Raw genomic sequence first — 18,764 nt, 5'->3', positions numbered from 1 at the left:
AGATGGAAGAAAGCAGGTTCTTCCATCTGTTTGGGACTTGGACCCCTACGAGCAGGGTTGATAGATGAGCTTCCTACAGCACAACTTCTAACAATGTATCTCGCTAATGAACTTTGGGAACCAGTAGCTAGAGGATGGCTCGTCTGACACAAAACAGTAAGAGAAGTGACCTTCTCAAAACAAGGACACAGGCTCATAACAGTTGGAAGTGGTGATATCAATAGTAAACAAGGCTCTGCAGAAAGTGTCATATTTATGTGTGAGTAATCTGAAAGAGCTCATGGTCACCAAAGGCTATTCAGAAAGGCACCACAGGGACTTCCCTGGTGGCGCAGTGGTTAAGAATCCGCCTGCCAATGCAGGAGACATCAGTTCGAGCCCTGGTTCGGGAAGATCCCACATGCCACGGAGCAACTAAGCCTGTGTGCCACAACTACTGAGCCTGTGCTCTAGAGCCCATGAGCCACAACTACTGAGCCCGCATGCCACAACTACTAAAGCCTGCGTGCCTAGAGCCCGTGCTCCACAACAAGAGAAGCCACGACAATGAGAAGCCCACACACCGCAACAAAGAGTAGCCCCTGCTCACCACAACTCGAGAAAGCCTGCGCGCAGCAACAAAGACCCAACAGAGCCATAAATAAATAAATAAATATTAAAAAAAAGAAAAGAAAGGCACCACACACAGGCAACAACACTAATTGCCATGTCCTCTTTGGATGCGAGGAGGGTTCTATGTAGTTATCCAGAACTACAGCCATCATTAAGATAAATGCCACTTCTAAAAATAGAGATAGTTGGAAGGGCAAAACATAAGCAAAATAGTTTAGAAGGGACTTCTTTGAAGTTACAGGGCCAGAAAAAACTATAGGTTAAACCTGAATAAGAAGGGAACAGACTAAAGAAGAGTGCAGAATTTTAGAGCTAGATGGAACCTAATAATCTTATCATGCTTTGTATTTACCAGGAGATGATAAACTATACTGAGATAATAAACCCAGAAATCTCTGTGGCTTAACACAACAAAAGTTTATTTCTTAGCCACACATGTCTAATTTGGGTTGGCACTTTCATACATCTGATTATTCAAGGTTTAAGCTCTTTTTATATCACAATGGCACAGCTTCCAAAGTTGCTGTGGCAAGAGAATAAAAACAGGGAGAGGGCACACTGGCTTCTCCCAGAAGAGACACATGACTTGTGTTCATATTTCATTGTCTAGAACATAGGCATATGACTCCAACCCAAGGAAGCTGGGAAATGTAGTTTCCCTGTGAAACATGGAGGCAAAACATAATACTGCTTCCAGGTCACTATTATGTACCATCTTCCAAATCCAGTTACCCCTTGAATCTGCTTAATATTTTACTTTAAGTCAGTTCACTGAAAAAATCTAATTATCATTAGATAATCTAATTAGACTAAAATTTAATTTAAGCTGTCTTGATGTAACAATTATATATGTTTCTAACATATATTAAAATAAATACATACTTATTAAGTATACATTATGGACAATATAAAATCATCTCCTACATCAGCAACGGTAGGTCAAATACTTTAGGAAAAAATGAATCTAACTCTCCCATTTTAAGATGAGAAAACTGGGCTTCCCTGGTGGCGCAGTGGTTAGGAATCTGCCTGCCAATGCAGGCAACACGGGTTCAAGCGCTGGTCTGGGAGGATCCCACATGCCGCGGAGCAACTAAGCCCGTGAGCCACAGCTACTGAGCCTGCGCGTCTGGAGCCTGTGCTCCGGAACGGGAGAGGCCGCGACAGTAAGAGGCCCGCGCACCGCGATGAAGAGTGGCCCCTGCTCGCCGCTCGCACAGAAACAAAGACCCAACACAGCAAAAATAAATATATAAATAAAAAATACTTTAAGATGAGAAAACTGAGGCCCAGAAGAATGACTTAAGTCCCCCCAAATCACACGGGAAGTTGAATGGCAAAGCCAGAATTAGAGTCTAGGTTTCCTTTCCACTATACCATATTTTCAATCCTCTAAGTTTGTGGGGAAAGGATGTGGGCACTAGAAAAACAAACTGAGTCACTACAATTAGGGGAATAAAAAAACAACACAGGCACGATGTACAAAAATCTCAGGGGAAAAAGAAGCCAGTAGGAAGAATTTTGAGGCTGCAAGGCAGATGGGGTCTCTTGGAAAACATGACTCCCACACAAACCAGCAGATCTGGGTGCATGACTGTTTAAAGGCTTATGAGAGACTGATTTTCTGAATTACTTAGACTCGCTGATGGAAAATTCTAGGCGCTTTGAGAACCACCATGAGAGTGGAGAGGAGCAATGTGACTGGAGGAGCCATTGGGACAGAAGCTGGATTCTACACGCGGAGGAGTAGGAAGTGTCTGCTCCACATCTCGAGGCCCTCTGTGCACAGAAACAGACCCTGAGGAGCACACTGCCGATAAACACAGGGAAGAGCATCACTTCTGTTTGGATCAAAATAAAATAGCAAAAGGATTTGGGTAGGAAACTTCTGGCGGATTACTGAGAGTTCCTTAATAGTCTATGAAGCAGATTTAATTTTAGAAATTAGAAGTATGGAATCTCTGAGGAGATTTTAGAGGTCATCCGTTCTAACATTTACAGTAGTTACAAATTTTCTCTTGAAGTCCGTGAAAACCAGTTTTTCAAAATAAGTCTTATGGACAAACTTACTACATAGAACTGATAGAAGCAGAACCACTTTGGTTGGAGGAGGTCGTCAGCATGCGCTGCTATAACAAAATACCATAGGCTGTGTGGCTTAAACCACAGACATTTATTTCTCACAGTTCTGGAGACTGGGAGGTCCAAGATTAGAGTACAGCATGATCAGCTTCTGGTGAAGACTCTTTTCCTGGCTTGTAGTTAGTCTCCTTCTTGCTGTATCCTCACATGGTGGAGGGAGAGCACAAGCTCTGGTCTCTTCCTCTCCTTATAAGGGGACCAATTCCAACATGGGGGTTCTACCCTCATGACCTCATCTAAACCTAATTGCCTCCCAAAGGCCCCACTTCCAAATACCATCACAGTGGGGATTAAGGCTTCAAGATATGAATTGCCGGGTGGCGGGGGAGAGGGGACAAAAATATTCAGTCCTTCGGAAGGAGAATGGGTTCTGGAGCTTTGCCAGCCTGGCTCCTCTTACCATCCTCCCTCTACCTCCTGAGTAACAACATAATATGATGCCCCTTCATGCAGTACAAAGCCTTCATTTTAGGAGTGCAGAAACTAGTCCCAGAGGGATTGTGATTTCTGAGGCCACCCGTCAGGCAATGGCAGAGTCAGAACAAGAATCATAGACTTTTGACTCATGCTAGACTTTTCTGTGAGATGATTAGAGTAAGAGACCATGATGTTGCGATTTATGGACATATGTGTATAATATTGAAAAATTCTTCTCCATAAATAATATCTAGAAATTACATACTATGTGAAATATAGAGTTCTATCCTCTCTTGTCCTAGACACGGGAAGCACACAACACAGATAAGTTCTTCAATAAGACTTAATGAAGTATAATTGACATAAAATAAACTGGTATAAAATAAAATTGACATAAGATAAACATTAACATTTACATTTGATAGCTTTTGAAATAAGTATTCACCTGTGAAATCATGACAAGCAAGATAATAAACATATTACACCCCCAAATTTTCTTGTGCACCTTGTAATCCCCTCTCAACCCTCCCCACATCCTCCCCATTCCAAGGCAAAAACTGCTCTGATTTCTGTCACTATATATTAGTTTATAATATAGGAATTTATATAAACGGAATCATAGAGTATGTACTGGTTTTCTTCTCTGGCTGCTTTCTCTCAGCATAGTAACCCTGAGGTTCATATGTTCACATATCCATTCATATGTTGGTGGCCATCTGAGTTATTTTCAGTTTTTTGACTACTACAAATAAAGCTGTTTTGAACATTTGTGTGCAAGTCTCTGTATGGGCAGTTCTCTTGGTTATATACCTAGAAGAATGGTTGGAATGGAAGGAGAATCCTATAGTAAATATATGACTGACTTTTTAAGAAACTGCTAAATCTTTTTTTAAAGTGGTGGTCTTACTTTACATTCCCACCTGTGAGGCAGGAGAGTTCCAGTTGCTCCACATACTTGGTATGGTCAGTCTTTAAAAATTTTAGCCATTCTAATAGGTATGTAGGCATACCTCACTGTGGTCTTCTTTTATTCTATTTAAATTTAATTTTCTAATAGCTGATGATATCGAGTAGTGATCTTTTCATGTGCTTATCTGCTACCTGTATATCTTTTGGGGTAAGTGTCTGTTCAAATCTTTTGTCCAGTTTTTCAATTGGGTTGTTTGTTTCTATAGTATTGAGTTTTGAGGGTTATTTATATATTCAAGGATACAAGGGCTTTATCAGATATGTGACTTGGGTTTCCAGCCTCTTAACAGTGTCCTTCAAAGCGCAGAAGTTTTTAATTTTGATAAAGTCAAACTTACCAATTTTTTTCCTTTATGGATTGTGCTTCTGTTGTTGTAGCTAAGAAATCTTTACCTAATTCAAGGTGACAAAGATTTTCTTCTATGTTTTCTTCTATAAGTTTTACAGTGTTAGGTTTTACATTTATGTCTCTGATCTTTGATTTTTAGTTATTTTTTAATATATAGTGGGAGGTATTGACTGAAGGTATTTTAGTTTTATTTTTTATATATGGATATCCAATTGTTCAAGCACCATTTGTCGAAAACACTGTCCTCTCTTTAATGAATTGCCTTTATACTTTGTCAAAAATCAGTTGTCTTACAGGTGTGGCTCTGTTTCTGTCTTCTCTATTCTGTTCCATTGATGTATTTATTTATTTCTACATCAATATCATACAATCTGATTACCATAGCTTTAGGATAAGTCTTGAAAGATAATGTAAGTCCTTGAAATTTGTTCTTCTTTTTAAAAGTTATTTTGACTATTCTAGGTCCATTACATTTCCATATGAATTTTAGAACTCGTAGTGCCAAAAATGCCTGCCAGGATTTTGATTGAGATTGTACTGAAACTATAGATCAATTTGAAGAGAGTTTACATTAACAAATGAATCTTTTGGTATATTAATGTGGTATTTCTCTTTATTTATTCATGTCTTCTTTCATTTCTTTCAGCAATGTTTTGTAATTTTCAATGTACACATCATATACATCTTCTTTTCCAGTTTTATCCTTAAGTATTTGTGATGCTATTGTAAATTGTATTTTTTAAATTTCAATTTTTCATTGCTATTATATAGAAATATATTTCTATAGATTATTCTTGTATGCTACAGTTTTGCTAAACTCATCTATTACCTGCCATTTGGTAATATACACACTATTTAGTAGCATTTTTATAGATTCTGCAGGATTTTATTGATAGAAAATCACATTGTCTGTTAAAAAAGACAATTTTGTTTCTTCCTTTTCAATCTGGGTATCTTTTTTCTCTTTCCTCATTGCACTGACTAGAATTACAGTACAATATTGAATAGTAGTCATGAAAGTGTTCATCCTTGCCTTATTCCCAGTCTTAAAGGGAAAGCATTCAGCCTTTCCATTAAGTATGATGTTAGCTGTATATTTATTGTAGCTGCCATTTCAGGTTGAAAAAATTTCCTCTATTCCTAGTTTTCTGAGACTTTTTATCAGGTATGGATATTAAAGTTTGTGAAGTGTTTTTACACACGTATTGGGGAGGACTTAAAAAAAATTATGTCACTATGGGTAATCACATTGATTGCGTTTCAAATGTTAAACAAACCTTGCATTCCTGGGATGTATTATTTTTAATATATTGTTGGACTTAATTTTTTTAATTCTTAAGAATTTTGAATCAAGCTTTATGCAAAATATTGAAAGAAATTTTCTTATTTACCTTTGTTTAATTTTGGTGTCGGGTAATGCTGGCCTCATGACTTGAGAAGTATTATTTTTTCTTAAGTATTTGGTAGAGCTGCTTAGAAAAGTTATCTTGGCTTAGAGTTTTCTTTATGGGAAGGCTCTTAACAAATTTAAGTGTTTTAATAAATATTGAACTATTCAGTATCTATTTTTAGAATGAATTTTAATAGTAATGTGTCTTTCAAAAATATATCTATTTCATCTAAGCAGTCAAATTTATTGGATATCCCCTCTCTCAGTCCTGATATTAGTACTTCTCTATTTTTATCCTGGTTAATTCGGCTAGAGTTTCATCTATTTTTTTACTGATCTCACAGATAATTATTATGATACTGAAATGCCTTCTTGATCCCTCATGTCTTTTTATTTGTTAATGTATCTATTTATTTTATTTAAAAAAATTTTTATTGGGGTATAGTTCATTAACACAATGTTGTGTTAGTTTCAGGTGTATAGCAAAGTGAATGAGTTATACATATACATATATCCACTCTTTTTTAGTTGATCCCTTATCTCTTACTGTAACTCTAGTTCCCACTTTGAATCTTCCCATATTTCAAGGGGACAGTCTTTCCTCAAGGATAAAATCCAAACTGAGGGTCACATGTAAGACATCCTCTAACATTCTGCAATTGCTTAGGCTCCAATCATAACAGACTGCTTGTAATTTTCTTACTACAACAAAAATGTAAAATCTTTGTGTTTTTATACATGCTGCTTCCAAGACCAAAAAAATACCCTTCCCTTCTCCTTTTTTCTTGTTCCTTGTCATTCTTTAAAATTTAGCTGAAGAATAACCTTTTCCAGTGTGCCTTCTTTGGCCACCCCCACTTGGTTGGGACTTGCTACTCAGTGTTTCTATAGCACTCTATGCATATAACTTTACAGAACTTATCATATTTGTAATATTGATGTTTTGTTTACTGATCTGTTTCCTCAACTAGACTGTAAACTCCTAAGTGCAAAAAGTGCCTGATTCATCTTTGTATCCTCACTGCTCAGGTCAATGACGGTCAGAGAGTTGGAGTATAATAACGGGACAATATTAGGCAGTGTTGTTCAGTCCAGTAGTTCTCAAAGTGTGCTCGCTGGACCAGCAACATCAGTATCACCTGGGAACTAGTTAGGGCTATAAATTCTATGTCCCATTCAGCTTTATTCAATCATTCTGCATTGCTCTGGAGGTAAGACCCAGCAATCTATGGTTAAGAATCACTCCTGGGGGAGATCAGCTCTGTGCTTTGTGTCCACCTACAGGGGTGGGATAGGGAGGGTGGGAGGGACACGTAAGAGGAAGGGGATATGGGGATATATGTATACATATAGCTGATTCACTTTGTTATACAGCAGAAACTAACACACCATTGTAAAGCAATTATACTCCAATAAAGGTGTTAGGAAAAAAAAAAAGCACTCCTGGGGATTCTGTTGCCTGCTAACATTTGAGAAACATTGTTTTAGTAGCTAGGGAATGACTGGCAAGTTCAGCAAGACTCACTTTGAATTTTGCCTCTGTCAAATCCTTTGACCTGGAATAATGTAATTAATACTTTTAAAACCTTTGGTCCCTCATATATAAAAAGGGGACAGTAGGAGCTATTTTTATAGGACTAAGATTTAAATGAGAAAATTTAGGTAAAGCTTCTAGTATAATAAATGACCCATGATATGTCCTTAATAAATGATAACTATGAATAGTAGTTAATAACATCATCATCATCATGCTAATAATATAATAATTTATACCAGATGGAAACAGGAAACTTTTGCTTATGGCAGTCTCTCTGGATATTATTTTGAAACTAAAAGGAGAGAAAAACAGTCATGGGGAAGTAGAAGAAGATCATTCTTAGAATCAAAATAGCCTAAGAAACCGCAAAATCAATGAGGAAAAGGAAAAGAAGGAAAAAGTGAGGGAGATGGACTTATTTTAGGAGGAGAAAAATCCGATGAATATATTATTTGAAAATGTGGTACCCATATTTTGTAATAAGATTCAGCATTACAGTTTATTTGGCTTGGTTGAGAATAGAGACTCAGCGATATTCGAAGTCTCAGTCTTACTCAATTTGGAAGTGATCATCTTCTTTCCGTTAAAACATTCCATTAAGCACCCACCACAGCACAGGCAGGGTACTAGATACTGGATACAGAGATCAGGACAGTGTTCCCCATCTAAACTAAGCTGAGTCTAGTGGTACTTACCAGACACTACCAAGGTGATGTCTAAAGCAGATTAAGCAGATAATTCCTTTAGGATTTTAAATACTTTATAAGGGGAGAAATGTAAGGAGGGAAATGTATCTGGGCTAACTGTTAAGATGGCCCAAGTGTTTGATATATCTGTGAATGAAGAGAAAGGGATTTCCTTCAGCATCAGCATTACTTAAGTGGGTATTTCTCCTGCAACTTGTGGCCCTGATTTTGTTGGCATTTTCACTAGATCCATTATATACTTCCAGACACACACCAACAAGATGGTAAAAAAAAAACAAAAAAAACAAACTGTGTTCATTATTTTTGTTTGACACGGTAGAATTTCAAATTTGATTTAATGCTCCAAACGTGTTTTGGCTGTCTATACATTCAAGGCAGTATGCTAGGAAATACCAAAGATGAATAAAATGTAACCTCTGCCCTAAAAGAGTTCAGTGTCTACTGAGAGAGATGCATATTCAGTTAGCGGCAATACATTTTTGTATCTCTTTACACTTGACAAACTGCATTCACATAAATAATCTTAACTGGTTTTCACAGAAGCCTTACAAAATAAATAAAGTAGTATTGGTCCATTCTACGGATTGAAAACTAGAGTAAAAATAATGCCCATTATTTATCTGGAGACTTATACTACATTAACTCCATCCCCTATCTTACTGCCCTTATGTAATCAATTACCAAGTTGTATTGATTCTACCACTTAGATGTCTCTATAATTTTTGCTCCCCTCACTATTTCCACCACCACTGCCTTAGTTGAAATAAGCTCATCTTTTCTTGCCTGGGCTATTTCAATAAACTCCTAATTGGTCTCCCTGCCTACGAGTTCTGCCCACTCCAATCTGTCACCAGAGTTATCTTTCAAAAACAGAAATGATTATGCCACTCAGCTGAAAAGCCCTTGCTGGCTTCTCTATCCATCAATATGGGAAGGTCCCTTGCTAGGGTTGCCAGATTGGTCAACAGGATGACCAGTTAAATTTGAAGGTCATAAATAATGAATGATTGTTTAGTATGTCTCAAATATTGCATGGGACATACTTATACTAATATTTTTAAAAATTTGAAATTCAAATTTAACTGGCCTGTATTTTTATTTGCTAAATCTGGGAACCCTAACCACTGTGGGCCTGAAATCTAGCTCCTAACCCTCCTGGCAGTTAAGCACCCCCACATCGCAATGTCTAGTGAAAACCAAGCTGAAATTTCTGCCCCACCCTCATGGAGCTTCCGGCTCAGTAAAGAAGTCACAAACACTATTTCTAGAATCAATAGTTAACACTCAACAGCTATGTGTCTTTGATAAACATTGACATGGTAAAAACTACATGTCTGAGGGCACACCTAAGTATTCATTTTATGGGAGAAAATAAATCCAGTTTTTTTCAGTTGCCTGATAAGAATATATTGAAGGGAGTCTGGAAAGCTTAGTTGAAATGGCTTGGTTGCACTTTTAATCAAACAACCACAATATTGAGATTAGTGTAAGCTTAGTCGAATTGCTTAACCCTTCTGTATTTCCTTTTAAAAAGTGTGTATGGGGAGGGTGGGAGCAGGGCAAGGAGGGTAACCAAACTCTTTTGCCTAATGAAATGACTGTCAAACTAAATATGTAACTTCATAATACGCATTCAGATGAGGGCAGAGGCAAAAGTAAGGTCAGGAGCATTACCAAGTTTTCAGTTCTTGTTGCAGAATGCACAAACCTGGAATTGGAGCCAGGCGATTGCAGAAATGATTCCAGATCTGCATGGTAACAATTTAGACTGACTTCCACTCCTGCCTGAAATTTAGCAGCAGAGGAAGTTCTTTTCCTGGCTGTCTGCCTTCTCCCCACCTCCCCCACCCCTCGGTACCTCAGGCTGCTCACTCCCCACATCTGTTTCCAAGCCAGCGTGTAGGGTCACAGCATGGCGCAATAAGCAGCATTAGCAGGCAGCATGAATCAGTGGTAAACCTTTGATTTTAATTCCTTGCCTCTCCTAGAGAGGAAGTGTGGTCTAGTGGTTAACCCACTAAAAAAGCAGCTAGGAGGCAAAATTCCTGGTCCTCTCCACTCCCCTGTTCTGTTCTTATTGGAACACCCTGCCTGTCAAACATACATTTTTTTCTACTTTTGCTCTACCATGTTTTTCCCTGAACTGACTTGATCCCAAGATTCACTTGGGAAACTTGTTAAATGATTCCTGAGACCCATCCCAGAATCTATCAAGGAAAGTCCTAGGAATTTCTATTTTTAACAAGTACTGCAGATAAGTCTTCATAATCAGACTCAGCTCAACTGTATGCTGGTCACACATTACACAAATGACAAGAGAGCAATAAAGGAAACCATAGCAAGAGAACTGAGATGAAAGCATCTCTACCATCCGGTTTGCTATTACAAGCCTCGTGTGAAAAAGGCAAAAGACAGGGAATAAAAAGAGGCAGATTCTAGATTTGGCTGTGTGTATCTAGCACTGTGTGAGCTTGGGCAGGTCAGACAGGCTTTCCTGATTGCATTTTCATCTTTTTAAAAAATACAAGTGGGCTTCCCTGGTGGCGCAGTGGTTGAGAGTCCGCCTGCTGGTGCAGGGGACGCGGGTTCGTGCCCCGGTCCGGGAAGATCCCACATGCCACAGAGCGGCTGGGCCCGTGAGCCATGGCCGCTGGGCCTGCGCGTCCGGAGCCTGTGCTCCGCAACGGGAGAGGCCACAACAGTGAGAGGCCTGCGTACCGCAAAAAAAAAAAAAAAAAAAAAATACAAGTGATTAGTTCATCTCTTTCAGTTCTGCGATTCAATGTATTATTTCTGTGATTTCACAGAAATGCCAAGATGGACTCAGAACATCTCTTTTCCTGAAAATGACAGTGGGTGCAGTTCCCGAGGTGTGGGCTGGCTTGTCTGGGGTTGTGGGCAGACAATGGAAACAAGTGGAGGCCGGGAGGTTTGGGGCCATGGCCACAAGGAGGTTTCTCCCCCAACACCCGCCTTGAGGCTCCGCAGCTGGCCTACTTATGCAAAGGCTTTGGCTCCTCTTTTCTTTTTAAAAAAATTTCTGACTTGTACATTCCCCTGAGGAGAAGAGATTCATCGTTTTGCGGAGAACTTGCACATGCTTTCCTGAAAGGAAGAAAGGAGGGAGGGATGGGAGGGCTTGGCTGGACTAGTGAGTGGGTTAGAGCTGCCAAAGCAATGAGTCTCCCCACGTATGATTAACATATACCCAGCACATCGTTAGCTCTGAGTATGCCCAGCAAAATCCTTTGTCCTACTTCCACAATGCCTAGAAGTGCATTCTTGTTAGTGGACTGCACACCCGCCTACTCGTCCGTCATTCTCTGGAGTGGGGGCAGTCTTCCACCCCAGAACAAGTGCGGGGGGGGGGGGGAGTTGGGAGGAGGAGGAGAGAGCCTTGGAAGTCACAGTGAGTCATGATTGTAGGAAAAGGATGTCTTATGAAGCCAACGCAGAGCTAGCTTCCTAGAAACATCATGACAGGTCCTACGAAGCCCACGTTTGGTTCTAATTATAACATTGCCCACATTTGAGCATTTCACAGTTTTCCCATGGTAACAACAGGGTTTCTGAGGAAGAGGACTTTGACTCAAATGTGCTCTGTACTTCTAATAGTGGAAGCTGGTTGGACTTCAAAAACAGCAGTTATTTTTTTCTAATTTACAAAGGAGATATCATTGGATTGCCTATGCCTATTAATACACATTTAAACTGGAATTAAGCACATTGTACTATATAAAAAGGCCAAAATGAGCTGCATAAAAATTTTAAAAAATGTTTTATAAAGGCCAAGATGAGCAACATAAAAAGAAAAAGAAACCTCAAATAAGTGGAATTTGTTTCTCCCCTCAACTTGAGACGAATGACAAGCTTAAAAAAAAAATTAATGATTTAAAAAGCAACTTTGGAAGGATTCCACAAGTGACTTATTTATAGTTCCATTGTCAATACTTTCTGATTCTATTAAACAGTGAATGCTCTTCCTGGGGATGAACATAAAGCACGGCATGTGTCTTTGAAAAATCATGTTCCAGTGTGATTTTAGCGTCATATGCTATCTTCCTTTATTCAAAAATATTTGAAAATTGCTAATCTGGGTAATCTACTAATGATAACTTTTAATTACATCCCAGCTCTTGATCATTTTTGGTAAATGAATTTTTAAATCTATTCTTTCCCACTTTTAATTTATTTAGATACCAGAGACACTAGCCAGGGAAGCTGGGAGGCTGAAGATAATTCTCTTTCTTTATAAAACGGATTCCAGGTTGGATTAACCTAGGGGAGATCTAGGGGAGATGTTGAGGAGAAAGGGATTTCTCAGGCTACTCTGGAGACAGAGTTGAGAAATAGTATGCATACCTGCTTGGAGCTGGCTTGGGGCTGGTTGGAATTTTTTTTTTTTTAACATTCTGCAAAAGCGGACATATGTGGCATTTAGAAAAGGAAGAGAAGTACTGACTATTCATTTTTACAAGTTTATCAAGTGAGGATTCACTCTGTAAATCTCAGCAGTTATGAAAGTTGGTGTGGTTTGTAAACCCCACCACAGGAAGTAAGGGTGATCAAAAAATATGTTGGCAAAGTTTTGAAATTTTCCAGAAGTATGAGAGATTCTCTTCCTGTACAAAAAATAATGACGTCAGGTTTAGTAACTGCTTAGGAAATGATTAAGACAAAAGATACACACTTTCCTCAATACCCCATCTTAGTTTCTTCAGATAAATTCTCTGAATTTTATATAGATTCAGAAAATTATAACTTATTTTTATGATAAGTGTAGTCATAATATAACTTATTATCTTCTCCATTTTTAGCATATCTGCTTATTTTTACAGTAAAATATCTTTTACCAAAAACTAGGGGAAAATGCGAAATAAAGAGAGCAGTAATGTTTTGAGGAAGGACCCATATACATTGTGGGTAGTATAAATGTTGATCAGAGTAATCAGTGGTATCTGGCAAAGTATGATAGTAGTTAATTTTTACATAATTTATACAGCTTACTACATGCCAGACACTGTTTTAAATACTTGAAAAAAATTATCAGTAATGTAGTTAATTCTTATAACAACCTTTATCCTCATTTTACCAATGGCAAAATTGAGGCAAAGAAAGATTATATAATTTGTCCTAGGTCACCGGATAATAAGTGGAGGAGCTGGAATACAACTCTGGCAGTCTGTCTCTTGAGCCTGTGCTCTTAAACACTATGTGATACTGCTTCTCTGAAAAATGATCAAGGGCCCTTATAGAAAACAATGTTGACAGGAATGTGTTCAAAAGACTCAGGCTCTTGAAACTTAGCCACTAACTCAGTCAAGCACTTTCTACAAAATAGTCAGTAAGACGAATATGCTTCTTGTAGGAGTAGGAGGGGTTCTTTGCTGTGACCGTAGAGTACCTGTCTATGAAATACTACTTGAATTAGTTTTATTATTTTTTTTAAAAAAGTCCAAATTCCCCAATGGGTTTCAGGCCAGCCTTTTATTTTATTTATTTATTTATTTTTTGGCCATGCCATGCAGCATGCAGAATCTTAGTTCCCTGACCAGGGATCAAACCTGTGCCCTCTGCAGTGGAAGCACAGAGCCCTAACCACTGGACCACCAGGGAATTCCCTTGAATGAGTTTTAAGAGAGTAAAGGCCAATAGATGAAATGTTCATCTTCTTTATCAACTAAAATACTGTGCCTATGAAGTGTCATAAAGGTGCATTTCCTGTCTAGAAGGAACTTGTGGTGTGATAAGGCAAAGGTAATTATTGACATTTGATAAACATTTATTGCAAAACCGCTATGTACAGGGTATATAAAGATAATTAAACCATAAGACCTACCTTCAAGGTGGTTGTAGCCTGGATGGGGAGATGGACCATCACCACAGGGTGTGGTAGATACCAGAGTAGGTTAAAAAAAAGGAGGCTCTGAGAGCAGCAGGAGGGGCCCCCCCAACCCAGGCAGGGAATTCCAGGATTGCTTCTCTAAGAACATGATGCCTGACTGGAATCTTTTATAATTTTTGCTTTCCATTTCCACATCACTTCTCACCCTGTCATCCACATTTCAATTTATAAGTACTAGCTTTAAGGATATGATCTGTTCTTATTTCCCAATCATATGCCTTCCTTTCTGTTAACTTCCCAGGTGACATGCTTGGTTCAGTCTCGACAGAAAATGCCTAAGAAACTTTGGACCAGGACAGCTTCTTACTGTTCAGAATGCATTTTTTTTTTTTTTTTTTTTTGCATTTGATGTTCCCCATTTGTTTTGACACTGGGCTGCCTTAGCCTTCTGGGCAGGCAGATCTCCTGGTTACTGACCACTTACCTGAGCGGCCCCCTAAGTATTGAATTTCCCTCTACTTTGCCCTTGTTAGCTTTTTGTTTTCCCATATATTTACAAAATCTGATTTCTGCTTCCTTGTTTAGTTCCTGTCTCTCTGCTAAGTCTGACCTTTGATTTATGTTTTCTTCTGGACTTGCTGAACCAGGCTTACTCAAGTCTCTAGCCTTAGATATATTTCTGCCTCTTGTTCACATACTGTCTCCATGCCTTTTTTTTTAAGCCACTCCACGGCATGTGGGATCATTCCCAGACTGGGGCACGAACCCGTGTCCCCTGCATCGGCAGGCAGACTCTCAACCATTGCGCCACCAGGTAAGCCCAGTCTCCATGCCTTTTGCCTTGTGCACTTATATATTCTACAGTTTCAATTAGGAATTATAATTTTGACAGCAGATAGAACTTAGTGCTAGGTACTCAAGATACAGCCCAAAATAAGATATGGAAATACTGCTTTCCCTTAACCAGAGAAAACTTCTGGGAGAGAAATATTCTCAAAAACCTTTGACAATTAATGGTTATTACATTTGGACGAATAGTCTTTTGATGAAAAAGGAATGCTTTAGACTCAGGTAGGGAATGTTGGTTGACAGTTATGTGCATTCCCTTAGCTTTAAACAAAATTAATAGTGATGTGTGAACATGCAAGATGATGTCAGGTTTCTATCACCAGATGCCTTAAACCTGTTGCCAAAACCCGCCGTGAGTTCCGTAGTGGGTATATTGTTCAAAATTCCTCAGCGGGCAAGAGAGAAGATTTGATTTGAAGAAGGAACCAAAGGCCAAAGATCAAGGGCTAGCAAGGTTAGGAACGGGAATATTGGTGTAGAATATTCCAGACACACACACATTTCATACTCTAAGTTTGTATTCTGAAAATGCTTTCTGCAAAAGTCTAAAAGGAAATAGTCCTTATTGCACAAACAGTCCCCACTCTAAAAGCATTTCCCTGCCACAAATAACATTTATATCCTCAAAACAGAAATACCAGAGAGCATTTCCTCAGTGCACCAATTTTCTCAAAGTACAAGCACACTAATTTGCCTTTCCTTCTTTTCCTCCTTTTGAACTAGGTTTCTCTCTCTAGGGCCTTATTCCATCTTCCCAACAAGCAACAGCAACATAACCATTATTTCACACGGTGGATGGAGAAAGACATGGATAAAAACTGGCATCAGAAGGGCATACTAAGTGAGATGCAATGACAAAATTAATATTTGTGTCCTCCTCCCCAACTTTTTTGTTTCACAGAATACATAAACATTCAAGAGAGACATTTTTGAAATAGTGTCTGAGGCAGTTTATGAACAAACTAGTAGGGCGGTATTTCTCAGACTCTTAATGAACCTCCTGCATCCACACAGGAAAATTGCGCTTACTTAAAATGCAAATTTCTGGGCTCCACCCCAGGTTTACCTACTCAGAATCAAACCAAGGAAATCTGCATTTTTAATAAGCTTTCTCTGTGATCAGATGGATCATATGGCAATCATTACTGTAGGACTGTGCTTAAAATAGGCAAGAATCCTGTAATTGTAGTCAAAATCGCACCTGGCTCCAAGTAAATCAATTGAAACTCTTATGACTGGCGGATGCATTATAAGGAAGAGAAGGGGGTGGTGTGGTGTTGAAACAGAATTAAGTGGAAAAGGATCTCTTTGTGATAGGGAGAAAGGAAGGCAGCCCTTATATGGTTTCAGTGGCATCACAGCACTGTATAGATTGTTCCTCCTCTGCCTGTGGAGAAAGAAAGCAAAAGCTAGACAAATGGACCACATGCGGTCATGACCCAGCAAAGCATGACCTTCTGCTAAAAGATAAGCAAACCTCATATTAAGCCAAATCAAGAACATTCTGTTTTCACCCCAAAAAGGATTCAGTGTATGTTGATGGCAGTTTCCACCTAGCCAAGCAGAGAAAACCAGGGTGAATAAAATAGAGGTTCTCAATGTTTTGTGTCCTCTGAACATGTTTGAACACTGGAATTTTGGGTAGCACACTTGAAGGAAATAAAACAGGTGGAAGGACCAAGAGCCATGTCTCGAAGCCCTAAAAAGTCCCCCAGTGACTACTCTCCTCACCTGACTGGCTTCAGCTCTCTGCTAGTCTGTGAGGGGATCCCATGGCTTAGGGCTCTTTCTGAGCCCCTCTAGGATGGGTGTGGCACCATGCCTATATGCTCTTACTCCTATACCGTGCTAGTCACTGGGTCACAGGACCCGTCCAACAAAATGACATCTGATAGACATCACTATAATACTATAAATACTTAGTAATAGTCAAAACCCCAAACACGCCTCATTTAAAATATTGAAAGGCCAGCCTCTAAGAATGAAGTACTGACAGATGCTACATCATGGATGAACCCTGAAAACATTATGCTAAGTAAAAAAAAAAGCCAGACACCAAAGGCCACATATTGTATGATTCCACTTACAAGAAATGTTCAGAATAGGCAAATCAATAGAAACAGAAAGTAATTTAGTGGTTGCCAGGGGCTGGAGGAGGGGGTGGGGTAGAGAGCAATTGCTAATGGATATGAGGTTTCTTTCTGAGGGGACTAAAATGTTCTAAAGTTAGATAGCTGTGATGGTTGCATAACCTTGTGAATATACTAAAAAAAAAAACCCACTGACCTGTACACTTTAAAATGGTGGATTTTAAGGTATGTGAATTATATCTCAATTAAGCTGTTCTTGAAAAATAAAATATTTGAGAGGCTTCTGTGAAAATTTTGATATGCCAGTTATGCTACGATAGAGAAGTTAAAATTTAATTAAGCAGTGACCAAGTGATAAACTTGAGAAAATGCTGATGTTTTATTTAAATCCAGAGTTTTTAAAAACATCTTAACCATATAGTGCGTCTCTTTGATTATAACTAACAGGTAGAATGGGTAACTAACACTTTTTTTTTTAAACTTTGTTTTCACATATAATACAAAATTTGAGAGTGCTTTGATGCTAAACAAGATTAGACCTTTCATGAGCCAGATTATAGTTCATAGTGATGATTAAGGTTAAATTAGAACTAGTGAGAAGGGTACCAAACTCTATCACTGGCATTCATTTCTTTTCAAAGTTGTTTCACAAGATATATCTTATTCTCATTAGTAGTTAATAAATATGATATTATTAAGGAGAGATTTTTTTTTAAAAAAGACTAAGAGAAGAAAATCTGCTTATCAAGATCTCACACAGTTGGAAGCTAAATTACTTGAACTATAGCACATGGTTGTAAGTGGTAGAATCAGGATTTGGAAAGAGGGTAATAAATTCATTTCCAAGACTGAATTGCTAAAACCAGGTCATGAGGGTGTATAGCATGTTACTTAAGGTACAGTGCTTATAAATCTAGACTAATGCTTCTGGTTCTTAACAGTTTTTATCAGGTGCCCTTTTGAGAATATGAAAAAAATCTATGAACCCTCCCTCTAAAAGGCACACATGCAGATGCCAACTTTTTTCCACAGCATTCTTAGGAGGACCACCACTCTGAAATCTACTCATGGACTCTTCACCCCATGCTGAGAACTCCATGACCACATAAAGAATAGTTTAGTCCATACTAATGTTCATTTTGGTCAATTCAAGCTCTTGTCAGTAATTCTACATTTGCCAAGATGCTAAATTTTTAATGCACTCAACACAGTATGTTGGGCAATGGATACCCACCCTCGCACCAACTCTTGTCAGTTCCAAGATTGGACTTTAATGATCATATCTCTCTGGGATATGACAACTACTTAGGGGAAGTGGGATTGTGTAGGATTATGAAGTGTTCAATCCCCACTTCCCAATGAAATCAGAAGCTTCCCTTAGTAGGTGGCCTCCGAGGTTCTTTCTACTTATGCTTTAATGAGCGGCTCCATAAATAAACCTTCAAGGAGAATCTGAAACCTTTTCCCAATATGAGTGCTTCAACCCTCCAGAGCACACCCAGCCCCAAAATACTGCGTGGATCCAGAGAATTCAGGCAAACACCAAGTTTTGGTCTGAACTCTCCACCAAGAAGCCTCAATGTTTTCACTTTGTTGACCATAAGTGATATATTTAGTTATCCAGAAGGGTAGTCAATCTGCTAGAGAAAATGTCCTGAAAAAATGAAACAGGCAATTATGTTGGGCAGACCTAGGGGTTAGTGTGGATGGACTTTGTTTTAAAACAGATTCCTAACTCAGTCAAAAAGTCTCCTGTCCATGTGTTTTCCTGGGGAGAAACTTCCAAAGTGGTAATGCAAAAACTCACAGACTCGATGAAGGGGTGTGTAGCCATCTGGTTTGCTCACAAGCAGAGTT

Source organism: Lagenorhynchus albirostris, chromosome 1 (assembly GCF_949774975.1).
Source record: "Lagenorhynchus albirostris chromosome 1, mLagAlb1.1, whole genome shotgun sequence".
NCBI classification, from domain to species: Eukaryota; Metazoa; Chordata; class Mammalia; order Artiodactyla; family Delphinidae; genus Lagenorhynchus; species Lagenorhynchus albirostris.
The sequence above is the reverse complement of the archived record's forward strand: the minus strand, read 5'-3'. Positions refer to the sequence as shown.